A 23,157-nucleotide genomic window follows, 5' to 3' on the forward strand; every position below is an offset into this window, starting at 1 on the left:
TTGAACACTGTTTCAGCCTGTTCCTCCTGGGAATTAAAAACTTTAAATGCTCTGTTAACCAAATCTCAAATAGGGGTCTGAGGGTCCCTTAAGGGAGGATGGTAGGGGAGGAGGGGGGAAAGAGTGAGTTAGGGTAAGAGGCCATTGGAGGGGTCTCTGATGGCAGGTTGAGATCCGAGAGGGAGGGGTAGATATAGGAAACAAGGAGTGTGGAGGTGGACACTGGTGGTGAAGGGAAATTAGCTGTAGGGTAGAGTGATGGGTGGGGTGGTGAGAAAAGATCCTGTGAATCAGGGGTAAAATCAGAAAATGGCACCTGTAACCCAGCAAGGTCACAGATGGCAAGTGTGCAATGTCACAATGCGGCGACTGTGCAACATTACAAGGTGTCAACTGTGACCCAGCAGAGTTAGATGGTGGCTGATGGAAAAATGGCTGCTAATAGGAATTGCTAACCAGTAGGACATGTACAGTGGAACATGGGGAACAAAGAGAGGGATAGAAACGCACACAAGAAATCCTGGACATAAAGGACTTCCGACCATTTACCAGACTGCTTACAAAAGTTACTGAGATGAATTAGGATATTAAAATTCAAAGTTCCGTGTTTCAGCCACCGTGACCTATTATTGTGGAAATTTGACTTCCCACATCTTGTCTGTGGGTGAGAACAAAGAACAGGAGACTGGCATTCCCAATTATCCTTTTCAGTGTCCAGGAACAAGGGCAACGAGGACTGGAGGGACATCTTCACTCCCTTCTCAGGGCCAGAGGAACCAAAAGGACAGGAGGGATTTCTCTACTCCCTTTTCAAGGCTGGAGGATGACTTTGTTGTACAGAGGCAAATCTGACATAGCCAAGTATTTCAACTGCTATTGATCTTCACATATCATAGTTTTTTTTTTCAACCAGATTAAAACTGACACTCTAGTCATCAAAATAAGCATTTAAATATGTAAATCAAGTCATGTTAATGACCTTAAAATCCTCATTCCTGAAGGATTCCTATTCCTATTAGAACAAAATACAAGCTTTCTATAGATAAGACTCTCACAAGAATAGGTTGTTGCTTGTTTTATCTCTGCACTAATGTATTATCTCACCTTATAAACACTCCCCTGATTATTTTTGCCCATTCTTTTTTTTTAATGAAAATATGCATTGAGCTTTTCCATGCTCCTCTAGGCCACTTGAAGTTCTGTATTCTTGTCTCAGTTATTTTCTTTGATATTTGCCTTCCTGAATCTTTCTATCAATTTACACTTGCAAATAAAAATAGATCTTAAAAACTTATCTCTGATTTCCTTGAAAAATGGTGACTGCGGGACACAGCACATCTCAGTAGCTGGAATAAATAAAGTTCAACTACTGAGAAGGCAGCATCTTTACGAACAAAATAAACAAAGCTCATCAAACAAAACAGAAACAGGAACCATCGTGGAAAGAATCCAGTACTCTGAACTATGAGATCCACTGTAAAAAGCCCAAGTGCACTATTGACTTGGTGTAGCCAAGAAATAGAAATTAGACCAGAGACTGTGAAGTTACTAGAGGAGGGCATAGGCTCAACACTCCAACATATAGGTACAGGCAGTAACTTTCTCAACAGGACCTCCAAAAAGCAGGAAATTAAAGCAAGAATTAACAAGTGGGATGGCATCAAACTAAAAAGTTTCTGCTCATCAAAGCAAATTATAAATAACCTAGATAAAGCCTATAAAATGAGAGAAAATCTTTACCAGCCACCACTCAGATAGAAGGCTAATTTCCAGGATATACAAAGAATTCAAAAGACACTACACTAGCAAAACAAATAACACAATCAAGAAATGGGCAGCTGAATTGAATGAACACCTCACAAAAGAAGAGATACAAATGGCTAATAGATACATGAAAAAAATGTTTAACGTAATTAGCCATCAGGGACATGCAAATCAAAACTACACTGTAATTCCATCTAACACCAATCAGAGTGACAAGAATAAAGAAATCAAATAGCAACAAATGATGTTGAGGATCCATGAAAAGAGACACTCTTTTGCACTGTTGGTGAGAGTGGAAACTAGTTTAGCCACTAAGGAGATCAGTGTGGAGATTCCTTAGAAAACTGGAAATGGATCCACCATAGTATTCAGCTATACCTCTTTGAGGTATTTTTCTAAAGGGTTTGAAATAAAAGAAGTATGGTTACATATGCATATCCACGTTCATAGCAGCACAATTTTTAATAGCCAAAATATGGAACCAACCTAGGTGTCCATCAACAGATGAATGGATCTCAAGATTATAGAAAAAACACAATGGAATTATACTCAGCAATAAGGAAGAACAAAATCATGTCATTTGAAAGAATATGAAAAGATCTGGAGAACATTATGTTAAATGAGATCAGCCAGGCACTGAAAAAGAAGGAATATATGTTTTCTCTAATATACCCAAACTAGTGAGTATTGTGGATACCAGAAGGACTCCAGAGAAAGGAGAGGAAACCTCAGAAAAGCTAGAATTGAAGGATAGGAGAGGAAGAAGGCTAAGGTTAAATAATGGAGGAGCTACATTCAAATATGTGCAAAAATATTGATGTAGCATGGTCATCCTGGACACTCATTGTTGGGAGGGGAAAAAGGCAAAAGGGGAAGTAGGGAGGAGAGCCCCAAGCACTGTATTAATGTATGCGATTTTCAATATGATCCACCTAAACTAAAAAATCATAAAAATTATTAAAATAAATTTTGTTTCTTCTTTTAAAAAAGTTTGCCTCCACATGTACCAAACTTAGCAACTAATTTCATGACAACCTATATATACTGTGTTTTTCAATTTTCTACATAATATTTAATTATTATCTGAATCATCTTATCTGTGTATATACCTGTTAATTATTTGCTTTTCATTAGTCTGTATCTTTGAATATAAGTTTGAAGCCAGGGCCCTTCTCTTTCTTATTTCATTGTTGCAAATTCAGAATTTATCAAAGGTGAATTGATAATTTCTTAATAATGAATAATAAATAAATAGGCTACTTTAAATAGCACTAGAGACAAACAAACTGAACATAATTTTTTAATTCATGTCCGGGGAAGGAGAGCATTAGTTTACTTTTTATGCTTTTATTGGTATATTATAGATATTTATTCATTTAGATGCTATCAGTTGAATCCAGGGGGTTTCTATCACTAAACTAAACCCTCAGCACTACATTGTTTTTATACTGGGTCTTTTTAAGTTACCATACTACTGACCTAAGACTAAGCCTTCTGTTTTAATCTATCAAGTACTGAATTTACAGAGATGTGCCACTGTACTCAGCCTCATGGGTTTACTTTTAGTGACTATATATATATATATATATATATATATATATATAGTCAAAATTCAAACACATACACACAATATATTTATTATATAATTATATGAGTATATAAATATATATTAAATAATGGTTAATTCACACACTAAAGACTGGTTTGGAATAATGATAGTATTTTTTGTGTTTTCTGTAGACAAAGAAACTGAAGACTTGAAATGATTCGCCAATCCTTAAGATAAAGGTATCCAAGTTTCAGAGGGAAAAATATTTTAGAATAGAAGAAATAAATAGGTAGAAAGGAGACATAAGGAAGAGAAAGAAAAATGTAATTTTAATATAGAAGCCTAAGACAAGGCCTGTCAGATCCAAAAGTCTCTGAGGAATTTACAATAGACTCTGAGCATTTCTGATCATCCTTAGAAGTTGTCTGTTTATCAGAAAACAAATCACAAAAAAGAAGAATCTTTGGTAGAAGAATAGAGCAATTTTCTCCACATTGTTAATTGACCTTGAATAGTTTAGAAAGCTATCTGATGACTAACTAGTGCTAGTCAGGAGGTCTTCAATATCTCTTGCCCATCCCTATATGTCCTGGACTACCAAAGTGTTACTCTTTCTCTCTTGAAATGATTCACATTCACTTTTTTTTTTTTTTTTTTTTTTTTTTTTTTGCTGATCTGGGGATGGAACCCAGGGGCATTCGACCTTCGAGCTACACCCCCTGTCCTATTTTTTATTCTTTATTTTGAAACTGAGTCTCACTGAGTTGCAGAGGGCCTCACTAAGTAGCTGAGGCTGTCCGCGAACCACGATCCTCTGGTCTCAGCTTCCCAAATGCTGGGATTACAAGTGTGTGCCACCACACCCGGATTCACATTCCCTCCTGAATGTGTATTTTTTACTTTCTTAAATAAAACCCTGTCTCTGAAAAAAAAAAACAAAACAAAAAAGACTTTAAATGAATGTTATCTTCTATTCTGAAGAAAAGAGAATAGAAGGAAAGCAAAAAGTATAAATTATATCAATTATATTATTATTTATATTATTTTATTATTATATTATATTACATTATTATATCTTATTATTTTATTAATTATTATTAATTATTTTATTATTAATTAATTATATTATTAAAGTATAAATTATATTAAATTATTTTAATACATTTTGGTATGCTTTATTATTAAATTTCTGAGTGTGCTGATAAAGAAAGAATCCTGAAAAAAAAGTTCTGAATAAAAGAGAATAATCAAGAGGATAATACTGAATAGAAGCCAGAGATATTGGGGGAAAAGTCATGATCATAAAGTAGGGGAAATGGTATTTCAAGAGAGAATTAAGCCGGGCATGGTGGTACATGCTTGTAATTTCAGTACTCGAGAGGCTGAAACGGGAAGGATTGCAGATACATAGCCAGCCTCAGCTACATAGTGAGACCCTCCGCAACTTAGTGAGACACTCTTTCAAAATAAGGCATAAAAAACAGAAAAATAGGACTGGGGGTATAGCTTGGAGGTAGAGTGCCCCTGGGTTCAATCACCAGTACTGAAAAACAAAAAAGAAGGGAATAGCAGGAATATATATATATATATATATATATATATATATATATAATATATTATAGGTTATATATATTGTATATAATATATAATATAATATATTATTATATATCATATATTATATATGATATATAATTATATGTAATTTTATATTATATATTATATATATTTTGAATATATATATATTCAAAATTAAGTGTTAAATAATGAGGTTGAAATTGATCATTCATCTTAAAGTCATTTAGGTCACTGAAACTTTTGTGAAATAAATTTCTGTGAAATGGGCATTTGGGATGAGACAATAGGATAAGGCCAGACTCAACTGATATAAAGAAAGAATAGAAAAGTTAGAACTAAAATTGTGCATTTGAAGAAAACTTGAGGGAAGTGGAGATTAATTTGTTGTGACAATGTTATTGACACAATTTGTGTGGGCGCTTTACTTTCTTCTTTCAGGAGCATAAGTCTGAACTTCTCAGTTAATTTCCATATAGTGGAAACAAATTCAGCCTTTGATGTATATTTTCATCTGAATTACTTTCTTTGGTTGTATTTCTTGTTCTTTTCTTCCCAACATCTATTTCCTTTACTTTATTATTTAATAATAGGCTTAAAATAATGAAAATCATCCAAAATCTGACACCGAATTGAAATCAATCTTGAAATTTTGAGAATCCAAATTTAACTTTAATATGATCCAGCTGTCCTTTTGAAGAAGTTACTTACCTGTAAAATAAGAAAATTTTATACTTTCTCTAAATGTTCTTCAAATCTCCAAATTTTTTGTAAAAATTTTAAGCCTGCACAGGGTGTGGTGGTGCACACTTGTAATCCCCATGCTTGGGAGGCGGAGACAGGAGGATCACACAGATTCAAAGCCACCTGCGCTGGCTTAAGAGACCCTGTTTCCACATTAGTTAGATAGATAGATAGATAGATAGATAGATAGATAGATAGATAGATAGATAGATAGATATAGAGATAGAGTGTAATTCGGAGGTAGAAGGGCCTCCAGCAACCCCAGTACCACACACACACACACACACAAAATTAAGCTTGCACTTTACTTATGGCTCTAATTAGCAATTCTATATTTACTTTTGAAATATATGCATAGGTAAACTGCTAAGCAGCCTTTTATGAATCTTTTAAATTTAATTATTAGAAATATATTTACTTATTGTCTTCTTCACATGATGATTAACAGATGTTGGATTTTCCACATACATTTTAATCTTCTAGAAAGAATGACACTTTAGGTAGACATCACAGTCATATTAAAATGTTTTAATATGCCGAGTGTGGTGGCACACGCATGTAATCCTCGCACTTGGTAGGCAGAGACAGGAGGATAGCACAGGTTCGAAGCCAGCCTTGCTGACTTATGAGACTCTGTTTCCAAATAAAAATATTTTTAAAAAATGGGTCTGGGAGTGTAGCCCAGAGGTAGAAGGGTTTCCAGAAACCCCAGTACCACCAAAAAAATAAATAAATAAGTAAAATAAAATAAAATGTTTTAATACAAATAGAACTAGATGAGGGCATATTGCCTTCTTAAATAAGTATTAGTTGATATAGTATTTAAATGTGTATAGATCTACTTTCTGTATCAACAATACTATTTCAGTTCCACATACAAGAAAGAACACAAAGTTATTTTTATATTCAACTAAAGAATTTATTTCTACTTAGGTATTTTTTCATAAGAATAAATTTTCCCTGTGATCAACAAATAAAGGATTTTTTCAAACTACTCTCTCTCTCTCTCTCTCTCTCTCTCTCACACACACACACACACACACACACACACACACACACACACTTTCTTATTTTGGCAAGCTGCAATTTAAGTTCTCTATCAATGTTTCAAAAATAAGTTTGTCAATATGAGAGGAGAAATACAATATGCCACCCACTCTTTCTGATGTCTGCAGTTTTTTCCAAATGATAATTTTGGCACTTCTGCTTTTCTATAGCAAAGAAACAAAATAAAAATCACATTCAGGCAAGGTACTGTTCTATGACACTGCATATAAACTCTGCATGGCCAACATTAAGACAGAGACATATTCACATGAGAATTTTGATGCCTAAGTCAGAGTTTTTCTCCTAGGCTCACTGATACTGTATAGATGGTATATTGATATAACTTATAAGAAATTATAAAGAAATTTAAATACATTTAAAATTATTAAATTATAAATTATAAAGAAAATTAATTACATTTAAGAAGTAAACAAAGTATCCAAGAAATCTTACTCTCAGAGTAAATATGGATGACATTGTTTCTACAACTTAAAATAAATTTTATTATATGACTGCTAATGCAGACTTTTTATGCTTCAGTAAGTTACAATGTAAAATATAAATTGTATTTTGATGAATATTCAGACATGTTATTTAATTTTACAAACATGAAGAGAAATGAAGCCTACATAATTTTAATCACTGACTTAAAATAACATAGCTTTCTTGGAATACATCTAGGACTAATACTAAATCTGACTCTGCTCTCAGCCATATCATGTAACACACATTAACCACAATTTACATATCTGAGTTTTATGTTACTCTTCAAATTACAAATGTCAGAATAGCAATCCTCTGTTTTATGTTCTGTAAGCCTGAAAGGTGACAAAGTCATTTATGATTTTAATAGGCAGGTACATTGAGATACATCCATTTAATAGCCCAAACTTTTGGTCTGATCCTGATAGGTCACAGAATCATATTTTACTTACTGGAATACAATTTATATGGAGTAGTCATTTTCAAATCAGTGTAGGTAGCATTTCTAGGGAATGTCACACCTCACATAGGATTCTCATGTCATCATCTGAAAGAAGATACTTGACTATTCTTAGAGTTTTTATTCAGTGCATGTATTATGAGGAAGGAGTCAAAATTCTGAAAAAAATCTTAATATTCCATATGAAATATCATGTTTACTTTTTACTGAGTACCACTGTTTCTAGTAAGAAGAAAACATGTTTGACTCATCTTTTCCCCAAAGAACAAACTTTGGTTGCTTAAGTCTCTTTTTACTTTTTATTGTTTCATTACAGTTATACACCTTAATGGAGTAAAAGATGGTAGAGGCACACATGCACACATCACTCATTTAGCCCTTCCTGAATTCCCACCCTATTCCCTTCCCACTCCCTTCTTCTCATGTTGTCTTAGTGATTTACTTTGATGTGTTTGTGAATGCACATCATGTACATTAGGAAATTTCCCTCTTACTCCCTCCCACTTCCCTCAGTTAGATTGTCTTATTTCTTATCTATGGTTTCTCTAGAAAATACTAGGTAAAGGGCCAGTCATGTTGGCACACACATGTAATCCCAGTACTTGGGAGATTGAGAAAGGAGGATCTGGGTTTGTGGCCAGACTCAGATACTTAGTGAGGTACTCCTTAACATAGTGAGACCCTATTTTTAAATAAATAACAAAAAATTGGGCTGAGGGTATAATTCAAAGGTAGAATGTTTCTGGGTGCAATTCCCAGCACCACACACACACACACACACACACACACACACACGGTATAAATAAATGTCTTACATACTCAACTTTGCTTCATTGTATTAAAAACACAATCCAAGTTCTGTTGTGATATTTTATTTTATCTTACATACTGGGAGAAAAAATTAAAGATATAATATTCTCTCTAGTGCTGCTTTAGAAGACAATTTCTTTTGGCTTCTGTTTGTAATTGAAGATTTTTATTTCTTCATCAAATTTGAGACATAGTTTTATTGGGTAAGAAATTTGGGGGTACAAGTTGTTTTGTTTCAGAGTTTGAAATATATTACTCCAGGCCCTTGTAGCTCTCATGACTTGGTTTGGGAAATCTGGAGTGATTCTAATTGTTTACCTCTGAATGTCACTTGGTATTTAGTTTTTGTTGCCTTGTTTTTGTTGGGATTCTATAAATTTTCTGTACCTGTGTATCAACCTTTTTAACTACGTTTGCAAAATATTCTGATAATACTTCTTTGAAAAGATGGTGATCCCTTTGTTTTCATCTTCTATTCCCTTTTCTATGCCTGTTATTCTTAGATTAGCTCTTTTATGATGAGCTCATATCTCTTCTATGTCCAATTTATGCTGTCAATTTTTTTCTAAATTATATTCTATGCATTCATTTTTGGAGTGATCTTCTTCTAAGAGTGAGATTCTATTCTTCATGCGGTCTAATGTATTTTTTAAAGTTTGTTTTGATGCCTTAACTTCAATGATTGTATTCTTTATTGCTTTCAGGCTCTATCTAAGTTCTTTTCATGAATCCTATATTATTTCTACTGTTAAATTCTTGATTTGCCCTTCTGGTGATTTCTGCAATTCTGTTTTGTCATATTCTGTTATTGTGGAGTTGTGAATTCTCATAGCTTTCTTGTTATTTCTCCTTTTTCATGATTTCAGAGGTTTATTTCCTTGTTGATCTTGACAGATTTCTCTCTGTCTGTAGGTGTCAGCTGGTATATATAAGGGCAAGTTGTGTTGTATTCAATCTTGTAGATTGAGTGAGAAGGAAAGTATGGTTTTAAATGGGAGAATAGGGTAAAGCTACAGAGAGGATCTAATAGAATGAGATTATGAGTTTGGTAAGATAATATATAGGAGAGATTAGAGATAGTGAATATGTAGTAGGACTCTAGTAATCAATGTAAAGTATTTAGTATAGTGATATGTAGTGGTTTTAATTCAAGACAAAGAAAAGAAGATAGAAAAAATGAAAAGGTGTGGTGAGAAGAAAGTATATATATATCGAAAGAGTTGTGTAAGAAGGGTGGAAAAGAGCAAAGAGAAAATAAGTAACAAATACCAGAAATAGAGAAACAATAATTTTTATCAAGCAAACAGTTAAGGAAAGAATAACAAGCACTGCCTCAAACAGAAGTTAAAACTCGATCTTAGGAATTAAAAATCATCTCTCAATAATAATGTTAAACATAAATAACCTCAACTCCCCAATAAAAAGATATAATTTGGCAAAATGGATAAAAAACCAGAATCCATCTATTTGCTGCCTGCGAGAAACATTCCTTACAATTGATTATAGCAAAAAAAAAAAAAAAATAAAGGTAAAGGGCTGGGGCAAATTAACCAATGACAATGGAACTCAAAGACAAGCAAGAATAGCAACTATGATATCAAACATTTTGACTTTAAACTCAAGAATACCATAATAAGAAAAAGCAGGTCATTTTTCTACTGGTTAAAGGAATAATCTACCAAGAGAAAATAGCAATAGTCAATATTTATGCCTGAAAGATAAGGTGCAGCTACTTTCATAAAAAAATACTTTTTGACATTAAGTCACACAGAGATAATACAATAATACTTTTAGAGACTTCAATACTTCTCTCAAATGCATGGACTGATCTTCTAGACAAATGTCAGTAAAGATGCAGATGACCTAAAGAACATTGTTAACAAAAATATATAAGTTAAACATTAAAAATATTCCACCCAACTACAGCAGAGTTAATATTTTTCTCAGCTGCTCACAAATGGAGTTCTATCAAATTAAAAAAAAAGTTGTATACTCCCTTGTGTCTTTTCTGATCACAATAGAATAAAACTAGAAATCAAATATATGAAGACCCAGAATAACCACACAAGCATGTGGAGACTAAGCACCCACACTGCCGTAAAAGAATGGATCATAGAAGTAAGAGATGAAATTGAGAAATTCCTAGTAACAAAAAAATTGACATAAACATAACAAAATCTCTGGAACACCTTTAAGACAGTATTAAGAGGAAAATTCACAACACTGAGTACCCACATAAGAACAGAAAATCACCAATTAAGTAACTTAATGACACACCTCAAAGCCATTAAAAATAGGTACAATATAATTCCAAAGCCAGCAGAAGACAGAAAATTACTAAAATCAGAACAGAAATCATTAAAGTAGAGAGTAGAAAACAAAACAAAACTCAACAACACAAAAAGCTTTTTTCCTCAAAAAATGTACCAAGATAGATAAATCGCTAGCCAATATAACAAAAAAGAGAGAGAATCAATTAAAATTACAAAATAAGAGATGAAAAAGAACATATTATCAATGACAATGTAGAAACTCAGAGGATTATCAGAAATTACTCTAAAAATATACTCTGACAAAATATAAAATTTGAAAAAAATTGAAAATATTTTAGGTAAATAGAGCACTCAAAACCCGAGTAAACAAGATATACAAAATTTAAATCAACCAATCAATAACAATCAAAGAAGCAGAGTTAAAGAGCCTACCATAAAAGAAAAGCCCATTACCAGATGGTTTTCTGAGTAGATTTTATAAAACCTTTATAGAAGAGCTAATCCCAATAATCTTCAATCTATTTTGTGAAATAGAAAAAACAGAACAATAAAAAATATATTTTATGAAGCCAACATCACCTTAATATCAAAACCAAATAAAGACAGCTCAAGAAAAGAAAACTACAGGCCTATCTGCTTGATTATTCATCTGATGCATAAATGCTAAAGAAAATACTAGCAACATACATTAAAAATCACATTAAGAAAAACATACACCATGACCTAGTAGGGTTCATCCCAGGGATGCAAGGCTGGTTCAACATACAAAAGTAAATCCATGCAATTAATCACATAAATAAAACCAAATACAAAAATCACATGATCATTTCAAAAGAAGCATTTGATGAAATTCAACACCATTTATGCTAAAAGCACTGCAGAGAATTGGAATAGAATAAACATACCTCAACATCAAAAAGGCAATATACAATAAGCCCACCACCAATATCATATTGAATAACGAAAATTGGTGAAAATTCCTTCTAAAAAGAGTAACAAGACAAGAATGTCAATTATCACCACTTCTTTTGAATAGTACTTCAAACTCTAGCCAGAGCAATAAGGCAAGAAAATAAATCAAAGGAGTACAAATAGAAAAGAAGAACTAAAGCTATCACTACTTACAGATGACATACTGAACTTAAAACATCCCACAAAGTCAACTAAAAAGCTTATGAAACACATTCAGCAAAGTGTTTGGATACAAAATCAAAACATCAGAATCCCTTCTCTAGGCCAAACATAAATTAATTAAAAAAGAAATCCAGAAAACACGTCTATTTAGAATATCCCACAAAGAAATAAAATATTTAAGAATAAACCTAACTCAGGAGGTAAAAGATCTATTACAAAGAAAATTTTTAAAAAAGAAAAAATAAAGAACTTAGAAGATGGAAAAGATCTTCCATGTTCTTATATAGGCAGAATCAATATCATCAAAATATTTTGCAAGCCTGGTGTGCTGGCACACGCTTGTAATCTCCGTTCTTGGGAGGCAGAGACACGAGGATTGCACAGGTTTGAAGCCAGCTGGCTTAAGAGACCCTGTTTCCAAATAAAAATACAAAAATTGGTCTGGGAGTGTAACCTGGAGGTATAAGGGTTTCCAGGAACCCCAGTATCACCGTATGTATACATATATGTCATTCTTCCAAAAGTGTTCTACAGATTCAACACAATACCCATTAAATTACAAATGTCATTCTTCAGACACATAAAAAGTCAGTCCTTAAATTCATTTGAAACTTTAATAAAAAAAAACAAGAATAGACAAAGTAGTTCTCAACAACAAGAACCATGCAAGAGACATCACAATCCCTAATATCAAATGATATTACAAAGCCATAGAAATAAAAACAAAATGGTACTTGACAAAAACAGACACATAGACCAATGAAGCAGAATAGAATACTCAGAAAAAAATCCACACACTTACAGCCAATTGATTTTTGACAAAGGGAACAAAAAAATAAACTAAAAAAGGACATCCTTTTCAACAAATAGTTTTGGCAAAAGTGGTTGAATATAAAAAATAAATAAATAAATAAACCCCACTTACTCATTTTGCCCAAGAATCAATTCAAGATGGATAAAAGACTTGGAAATCTGACCAGAAACCTTGCAGCTTTTTGAAGAAGGCATTAAGTCTAAAACTTCAACAGAGAGTCTAATAAAAAATCAACAGACCAACGAGCCAACAAAAGTTCCACCACTTTATGATAATATCACAAGCTAACCACCAAGCCTTTAACTCATGGGACTTTGGAGGATGCTTTCAAACCATTCCATTCTGCCTCTGGCCCTAAGAACTCATGTCCATCTCATATTGTCTATCTTCAAGAATCCTTTACTGTTTCAGCATTGCTTAAGAGTCCAAGTCAAAGTCTCCTCTGACACTCAAGGTAAAATCAGCTGTGAAGGTTTCAGAAGGAAAATGACTAAAAAGTCTAGATACAGTGACAGAGTAAATATTCCCATTCTAACAAAGAAGAATAAGAAAAGAATAAGGAATCAGATTGAAGCACAACTAAAACACAACAAGAGAAACATCAAATCCTGCAGCTCCATGTTCAGCAGCCAGGGTACAGAATGGTGTGAACTCCAAAGAGCTCTGGGAGCCCTGGACCCATGACATGCTGGTTGGAGCTCCCATGGCCACTCTCTTGGCCTGGCTCTGTTCACTGTGTAGCTTTCCTCAACAGATGTTCAATGTGTGTGGCACTTCTGGGGTCTCTTGGTTTCTTTTTTTTACATCTTTGCACACCAACTTGCCTGGGGCTGCTTGCTGGGACTCTGACTCTGCCATTCTGCCTGGACTTCCAGGCTTTCCAGTGAAATCTTGGTGGAAAGATGGATGGCTCCATAACTACATGGCTTTCCAAACCAGCCCAATATGAACACCACCAAGATTTGCCACTGCTATGAGCTCTGGAATTTTCAAAGGAGTCTTTCAAATGAGTTTATACTTCACACATTTGTTCATGTAATGGATAGTGTCTTTCTGATTTCTGAGATGCCTTTAATACATCATTTCTGTTGTTCCAGGTACAAAGCACTTAGTTTCTTTCTACTGATGCTAATAGCTATCAAATTTATGCTTATTGACAGAGCACTCCTTTTCTGGCCAAACTACAAGTTTTCCAACTTTTTTTCCCCTCTACTATCTCTGCTTCTGGTCTCACTGTAAATTTGGCTAAAAGCAGACAATAAAACCCATACTACTGCCTGAATGCTCTGCTGACTCAAAATTTTCTCTGCCAAATTACTTAATCCATCACCTTTAAAATCAACCTTCCATAAAGTTTCAGGGCATGGACATAATGTAACCAAGTTCTTTTCCAGAATGTAGCACAAGTGTCTCTTACTGCAATTCCCAACACAGTTCTTATTTTCATCTGAAACCTCATGAACACAAACACTGTCCACATTTCTAGCCGCATTCTCATCTTTTGAGCTCTTATTAGAATTGTCCATTAAACTCTAAGCAGTCAGGATTTCTCAAGCATATTCCAAAGGCTTTTCCAAAGTCTTCTCACAAACCAATTCATGGCTTTTTTTACATTGTCTCAGATATAATGAAATCAATGACCCCACTGTTCAGTACCAAATTTCTGCATTAGCTGTCTTTTACTGTGACAAAATACCCAAGATGATGAGCTTAAAAGGAAGAATGTTATTTTGGCTCCTGGTTTCAGGGGTTTTAGTACATGGTCACTTGGTTCTGTTTCTTTGGGCCTATTAGGACACAGTGAGAATGCCTAATGAGAACCTCCGTTTACTTCATGTTGGCTAGGAAACAAAAATAAAAAGGAAAGAAGGAGCCAGATCATAAAATATCCCCTCCAATTGCATGCCCACAGCCATCTAACTTCTACTCAGCCCTATCCTTTAAAAGTTTCATCAGCTCCCCAAAGTGCCATGGACAACAATATAAACATGACTTGTCCAAATGGATCCTTGAAACTTACTTTTGTTTTCACAGTAGGAACTTGGTTATTATCTTACCTGGTAAGGGGTAAGTAATTTACAATTAGTAAGGTTATATTTACCTCTATAAATTAAAAGGCTGGAATGAGTCTTTATATCAATTGCATTATATTTACTTTTATAAACTTTTTTAAGATTGTGATTGAGCACACAGAATTCATTTTTATAACTCTTCACTTCTAGCTGTGGGTACTTAGTAGATTTCAGAAGAGATTCTGCTACAAAATACCTTAAGTCTCAAACACATAATATTTTTAAAATTATTATCAATAAGCAGATATAACTGAAAATAGAAAAGAAAAAGAGAAATCTTCAAGTAGTAGTAAGAAAATCCTAGCTGTGGCAATAAAATGGAATTTGTGGCTATAATTTGACTTGCTGGTGTATTGGGGATAGTACAAAACTGTGGTATTAATGTTTTTGAGGGATTCAGAGTTGTAATTTTAACTTTTCCTATGGAAAAGCTGTATCTAGTCTTTCTTTATAAAGCCAAGAACTTGGAGAGCAATGCATGCTCACTGAAACTTCCAACTGCTACATAAACTGTGCCTCTCTAAAAACCTGTCATTGAGCCAGGCATGGTGGAGCACACTTGTAATCCCAGCGCTTGGGAGGCTGAGACAGGAGGATCACACAGGTTCGAAACCAGCCTCAGCTACTGAATGAGGCTTTCAGAAATTTAGTGAGACCCAGTTTCCAAATAAAGTATAAAATAGGTCTTGGAGTACAGCCCAGAGATAGAAAGGCCCCTGGGTTCCACCCCCAGTGACACACTGACACACACACACACACACACACACACACACACACGCACACAGTCACTGAGCTATGACCATTTGAGGGAGTGAGCTCCAATTTTACAGTGCTATGAAACTGGGTTAAAATCCATTGCTTATATGGAATGGTTTAATAACTCATGCATATGAAGAAGTAATTATGTGAAGTAGTTCAAGGTGTCCATACATCAGGAGATTTTTTAAATTAAAAATATTTTTAGTAAGAATTATAATCTGGAAACAGAAACAATAAATCTAGCATGTGTGAGGACAATGATGCATATAATTCATGGTGAGAATTCAGTTATGAACATTTATGCTTTCTGTAAGAATCATCTTGAAACCTACCAAATTAAACTGCTATTAGTAGTACTTTATAAGTACTTGAAAACAAAAATTCAAAACTATAGTGTTTTTATAGTGTCAGTACTTTCACATTTTATTTTATTTATTATTATTATTATTTTTTTAAGAAAGGCAGACTGTCACGTGCAGCACCTCATTTGGATGTGTCTGGAGTCTTGGAAGCTTGACTACCCTGCGTTCTCCTACAAATGGACCTTGAGAGCTTCTTTGGAGGTTCTAGCAGGGGAGCGCAGCTACTTGTATACCCTTGTTTTAAGACTTGTATACCCTTGACTTAAGACCGGTCCTCCTCTATTTTGGGAAGTTCGTTTTCTTTGACCGAACACGTAGCTTCGGAGGGACACACGTGGAGTGGTGAGGGAGGAAGGGGACACCTGCCTAGCCAGCCAGATCAGCCGAATGAATCAACCCTGGCGATCAATGGGGCGACAGATGTCGCAGCCAGATCGCCCTCACATACAGTACTTTCACATTTTAATGTTCTTACAATTTTCTAAATCCTGTGTATTCCTAAACTTACTTTTACAACAGACAATAAATTTTCCTGTGAATGCTAAATAGTTTAATAATGGAACTTGATGAGGTTAATAAGAATGGGATATTTATATGATCTGTAAATAATTTCATACCTTAGTCATATTTATACTGGTGACCAAGAAGTTTCTGAGTAATTCTTATTTTGAAAATGATACAGGAGTCTTCTTTTTTGAGAACATAGAGAGAAAATAAAATTAGTCAAAAGAAATAATGAAGACAGTATTCTAAATAGTTTCAGCATGTGTTGAGATAGTGAATTCTATTTTCTTCACTGTTCTGAATGATTATTTTTATTGGTGCATTGTAATTATGCATCTTAATGAGGTACAAGATAGTTGAGACATATATACACACATCACCCATTTAGTCCTTCCCCAATACCCACCCCATTTCCTCCCCTTCTTTCTCATTTTTGGCTTACTGATTGAATTTGATATATTTATGAATTTCAAATGGCCCTTTTGACATCTTTATTCTTGTAACTAGCATTTAAAAATATTAAATTCACCTACGAACTTAATTCAAGTCTCTGAGGATAACATCTATTTTCACCATTTTTTACTTAATGTTAATGCTTCATAAATTGTAAACTTATTACTTTTCTTACACTTATGTAATTTTTTTACTTACTATTTTGGATGGCTTTATCCTATGATTATATTTCCTTTGTCCTTTAAATACAATTTGCTTTTTTTTCCTCTGGAAAAAAAAAACACTTTTGTAAAGTGTCTACATTCTAAAATTTCAGTTTAATACTAGAATTCAGAGTGAATAAAAAGAACAAATAGCTAAATTACCACTTTTTCAACATTCTGAATTTACTGTGAGAAAATAATGAAGCCATGAGTGTCATGAATTTCGGCACAATTCATATGATTGAACATTTCTCAATGAACTTCAATGAAAATATTTAAAATGCATATTTTAAAACTTTTTTGTTATAAAAGACTAATTTAAAGTACATATTAATTTACATATTTACCTATTTCAGAAACATAAAACCTTAAAAATGTATGTGTTCTGATGTTCATTAAAAAGATACAGAGGGATAAATACACTAAATACTTAAAATCATAGTCCCTATATTTAAGTGAGTGTTTAATCCTTTCTTTTTCATATAACAAACATAAGAATGCTGTAAGTAATATATTTCTATAATTTAAAGCTTCATGTATGTTGAAAATGTGTACAATAAACTAGGCATGGTGAATGCTTGCAATCCTAGTGCTTAGGAGGATAAGAGGAGGATGGCAGGTTAAAGGACAGCCTCAGTAAGTAGTGAGATGCTCAGAAAACTAGTGAGACCCTGTTTCAAAATAAAAATAAAACATAAGGCTTGGGGTGTAGCTCAGAGGTAGAATGACCCTGGGCTCAATCTCCAGTACCACACACAAAAGAATTTAAAATGAAAGTATGAAAGTATACAATAATTAGAAGCACATATAGTTATAGAAATAAAAACATGTTTGGTAAACACATTATTTACATAAATGTGAATGGTAATCAATATATCAATTGAATATTTGAGCAGTGAGTAAGCAAAGGTTTATCACAATTAAGTATTAAATATTATCAAACTTTATTATCCACTGACAAATATTTAACATAATGTTTAGAAATATAACTTTTTAAAAAATAAAGTTGTTACGATCAAAATCCACATCTGCAAAACCAGAGGAACAAAAATATTTTCTTTATATTAGAAAATCATTTCACTTTCTAATGGTTTTTATTACAAATTTCCCGTTTTTTCAGAAGGTTATGTCAACATAAGATATCAGAGAAAAATAAAATTCTTTAATGGTAACCTAAAAATGACATTTAAGTTTTTGTTTGATTGTTTAGAAAATGTTTTTCTATTTCTGCCATGACTTTTTGATTTTCAAATCTGTACTAAAGTTTCTCTCAATATAGAAGATCAGCTGGACATTTTTATACTTCACACAAGGAATTAAGTGATACATAAGAATTACATAGTTTTGAAAAAGAGTAAAAATATAATATTTTATATATAAAGTTTCTAAAAGTTTTATACTTTTATGCTATATGTGTCAATTTTATTTTTAACTATACAAAAATACAAATATAACTAATTATGTGTATTGTAATTATATATCATACATCATACTAGGTACAAAGTCATAGTGATATACATGAACACAAACCATGTACTATTTCCCTTTGTGTCCCACACCCCCTTACCTTTTCTTGTCCTTGAGATTGGCATTGCTCATTTAATATGTATGCATCGCATTATTTAAATTGTTACCATTTTTAAGTCTATATACTCTTCTTCCTCCCCTAAATCCCTACATCAGTCTGCTGGAGTCTGCTTCATTATCTGAGGTTAACTTCTTTTTTCTCAATTTCTCAATAGTTTCCCTGTATGAGAAAAGCATACATCTATATACTTTTTGAGACTGGATGATATCTTTTAGCATAATATTCTCAAGTTCCATCCATTTTTCTATATGTGATATAATTTTGTTCTTTTTTGTGCCTGAGCAAAATTTCTTTGGCATTCATTTATTTTTCAATTGTATCTTAACTTCTTCTTAAATGCTATAGCTATTGCTACCAGAAAGACAACTGATATCAGAGAAATCCTCTTTTACAGTGTATTATTTTAGATAAATATACAAATAAATTATTTTCCCAATTAAAGTTACTCAAGGCATGCCTGTTATATGTTTGTATAGTTTATAAATTCATATATTATAAGATTGCTAAAATGTTTTTATTTTGTTGTGATTCTTAATCAAATTCATTTTATATACTACTAGCCTGGAAAAAAAGGTTAAGCAGAAGTACAATGGTGAATTTTGGTAAGTTCTTTCTTTATTTTTGACATGACTTGAATTCGTTTTAGTCATTAATGTTGCAACAGAGGAAACTGTTATATGTTCAAGATTTAGTTGTTTTAAGAGTTTGATACCTTGGAATGATGCTTTTTTTTTATAACCTAAATAAGTCAAACAATCAGAACGTGTATAATGCATATCCTAGCTGTACCTAGTGATGTCTGTGCCTCTCTTGTCATTGTTGGTCAGAGGTAAATAATAGGACATGGGGAAATTGCTGTAATCACTTCTGAGGTTGTGATGTGGCACATTTACAGGTCTGCATGAACAGTTGGATGCTTTCTCGGTTCATCATTCATGAGTTGTTTCACAAGCCTTGTCAACAGTTATTCCTCTAAGGAGCAATCATCCACATCTTGCAATCCTGGAAGACTACAAAGTCATCTTGAACTAGCAGTTAGATTGACGCTGCTTACTTTAGCCTCAAAAATGGCACATGTGTTATGATATAACACAACAGTTCCCAGACAGAAACAGGGTCTGGTAGTGACTGGGAAGCTCCAAGTGTTTACCATAGTAGTAAACACAAATTTAAGCACTTGGTTATGGCTTATCCCTGCATGGTTTGAGTGTTAATGTCTTTCATGGGGCATAAAAGATATACATCTTAATGAGTTAAACGGAAGGGATAGTCCAATGTTCTTGAACTGACAAGATAATGACTAAGAGGGTCTCTAGGCAGATGACCATATTTTAAAGAGAATATAATAGCCTCTGGAGATACTGATCAGGACAGATAGATGTTTCTTCAGGGCTCTTTGAACACTAGAAATTTATTATATGAATCTATTAGAATACATTTTGTCTGCTCCCTAAATATGGAACAAAAACGTGTACTTGATTTAAAAAGAAAAGTTTTAAAAATGCAAGCCAGTGTGAAATAGGTGATTTGGACATTTTGCTGACATCCTGGAAAAGAGCACTTGCTTCACTTTTAACTTGATAGACCGAAATAGTGACTTATAACAAGGGATATTAACTTGAAAATAAAAATTTTAAGCTTTAAAATTATAAGATATAATTGCAATTAAAGAACACTATGTATCATTTGTCATATGTATGTGCATTTTATTAATATTGACTTTATTTTTTATTTTGATTCACATAAAATAAATTATTGGTATTAGGTGAGTTATTTAATACTGATGGCAAAAGAAAGAAAAACAATGAAAATATTACTTTCATATTAATGGATTTCTGACTGGACCTCAGCAATACAGTTCTGCCATTTTTTACAAAAACGTAGTTGTTATTTTTATTTGTAATTAATACACAATATTTTACTTACATAATGGAATGAAGTACTATGGCTAAATATACATTTGCAATGTGTCATTATCAAGTCAGGATAATTAATATTGTTTCTCCTCAAATGTTATAATTTCTCTGTATTGGCAACCTTCATACTTAATTATTTTGAAATGTATAATGAGTTGTTATAGCCAATATTACTTTATTGTGTTGTATAACACTAAAATTTTTTTACCTGCTCAAATTGTGTTTTGGTATCCAATGTCCATTTTTGCACTATCTTTGTTCCCTTCTAAACTTCCCGGTCTCTTGTTATTTTATTCTGTTCTCTAATTATTTTTTAGTTTTATTTTATTGGTGCATTGCAATACACAATCTTTAAGTTCAGGGTGAAAGAGGCATACATGCACACAGCACTCACTCTCTTCCCATGCTCAGTGTGGGGAGCCATTAAGGCTTTCCCCTAAAAGAATATTTCTGACTCAGCTGACTGTCCTTCGCTCAGAGTCAACAAGGTTTGGGGTTATTGAAAGTTCAAAGTAGGAGGTCTGGGAAAAGATCAGATAGTGATAGCACGAGGGTACTGATTAACCTATCTGTAATATATGTGCTTTGGATTGGACTTTATTGTATTCTGGTGGTGTTAGCACGAGGATATTGATTGACCTATAACTGTATAAATACCTCTGGAAAAACAAACTCAGTGTTGGTGCGATAGAGAATACTGACCCAGGCATAGTCGTCGACCAGTAGAAAATATTGACCCAGGAGCAGGGGTCGGCCAGTAGAGATAATGTGCTGGCGTGCCCCCTCCCATGTTAGAATAAATTAAATATTCTGAGAATAAAATCCTTAGAGTTGAATTCTTCATCCTCATGCCTCTCTTCAGAACCCATACTTTTGCTGTCTGGCTCCAGCAGCACAGAATACTTATTGACTTTTATAACTTTGTGTATGTGCATCATATACAGTGAGGTGTTTCCCTCTTCCCCTCTCCCTTAACCCTCAGTTTGATTTTCTTCTTCACTCATTTAAGGTTTCTCCCCCTTTTCTGGAATCCTTCCTACGTCCCCTTTTCTCCTTAGCTTCTGCATATTAGAGAGAACACCTGTTGATGAATATCTCAGCTGGTTCCATAGTTTGGCAATTGTGAATTATACAGTTATAAGTATAAATATACATACATTAGTCTGGAAGTTTAGTTTATATTGTTTTAGATTGATACCTAGGAGTTCTATTGCTTCTGAAGATGCTCCAACATGTCTTTGAAAGCGATTGAACTAGTTTTCAATCTCACCAACAATATATTAGAGTTTCTGTTTCTTCACATCCTTACTAGCATTTATTGTTGTTTGTATTATATTAATGATTGGCATTCTAGGGATTAGGTGAAATCTCAGAAAAGTTTTGATTTGCATTTCTCTGATTGCTAAGGATGTCAAAATTTTTTTCATATATTTATTATCTCCTTGTATTTATTTTTTCTTTTGTGAAATGATTATTTCATTATCTTGCTTCTGTTTTTTTTTTTGTACTAGTGATGAAACTCAAAGACAACCTATGTTTCTACATATAAGTCACACCCCCTGCCCACTTTATTTGGAAACAGGGACTCACAGGGTTTATGAGGATCTCACTACTTGCTGAGGCTGTCCTTGAATCCATGATCCTGCTGTGTCAGCCTCCCAAGTACTGGGAATACAAGCATGTACCACTGCTATTTGTGTGAAGTGTCTATTTGATGCACTTGCCCCGTATTTTGATTGGGTTATTTGGTTTTTTGGTGGTAAAAATTTTAGATATTAGTTCTGCATCAGAGGAGTAGCTGGTGAAAATATTCTCCTATTTTGTTGGCTCTCTGTTGAGGCTCTTAATAGTTTTCTTTGCTGCACAGAAGCTCTTTTTAAAAAATGAAATCCTAGGTATTGATCCTCAATTTAATTTCTTGTGCTTTTGGGGTATTGTTGAGAAACATTTTACCTGTGTCTATATGTTGAAATATTGGCCATGTTCTCTGTTAATATGTTCAAAGACCAACTCTAAACTTGAATACATGAGGAGGAACATGTGGTATTTGTATTTTTACTTTTTGATTTTTATTTAACCCAATATCCTCCAATTTCATCCATGTTTCTACAAATAGCAGGGTTTTGTTATTTTTCACTAAAATATTTTTTCAGTGTGTATAAATAGCATATTTTCTAATCTATTTTCCATCAATGGACATCTTGGTTGATTTGATATTATTTTGACTATGAATAGTGCTGTCAAAAACATGGGTATATGGGTATCTCTTCAGTACAAGGTTTTTATTTTATTTGAATATGATATATATCCAGTAGTAGGATTGATGGATTATATGGTAGTTTATCTTTAATTATTATTTTCTTTAGTAATAAAAATAATATAGACTGGATGTACCAATCTATATTGACATTAACAGTATTTGGGTTCTCTTTTTTCTACATCCTTGCCAGCATCTGTTAACTTTTCCTTTTTATCATATCCATTATAACTGCAATGCGATAATAAATCATTGTGCTTTTTGTTTTTATTTCTCTGACTATTAATACTTCTAGTGTTTAATCATAGCTCTGTTGCCTTTTGTACACCTTTGAGAGATATGTATTCTGATCATTTGCCCATTTAAAATTGTATTTTTTTTTTACTATTGAGT

The sequence above is a fragment of the Muscardinus avellanarius genome (genome assembly GCF_963383645.1).
Source record: "Muscardinus avellanarius genome assembly, chromosome: 5".
NCBI classification, from domain to species: domain Eukaryota; kingdom Metazoa; phylum Chordata; class Mammalia; order Rodentia; family Gliridae; genus Muscardinus; species Muscardinus avellanarius.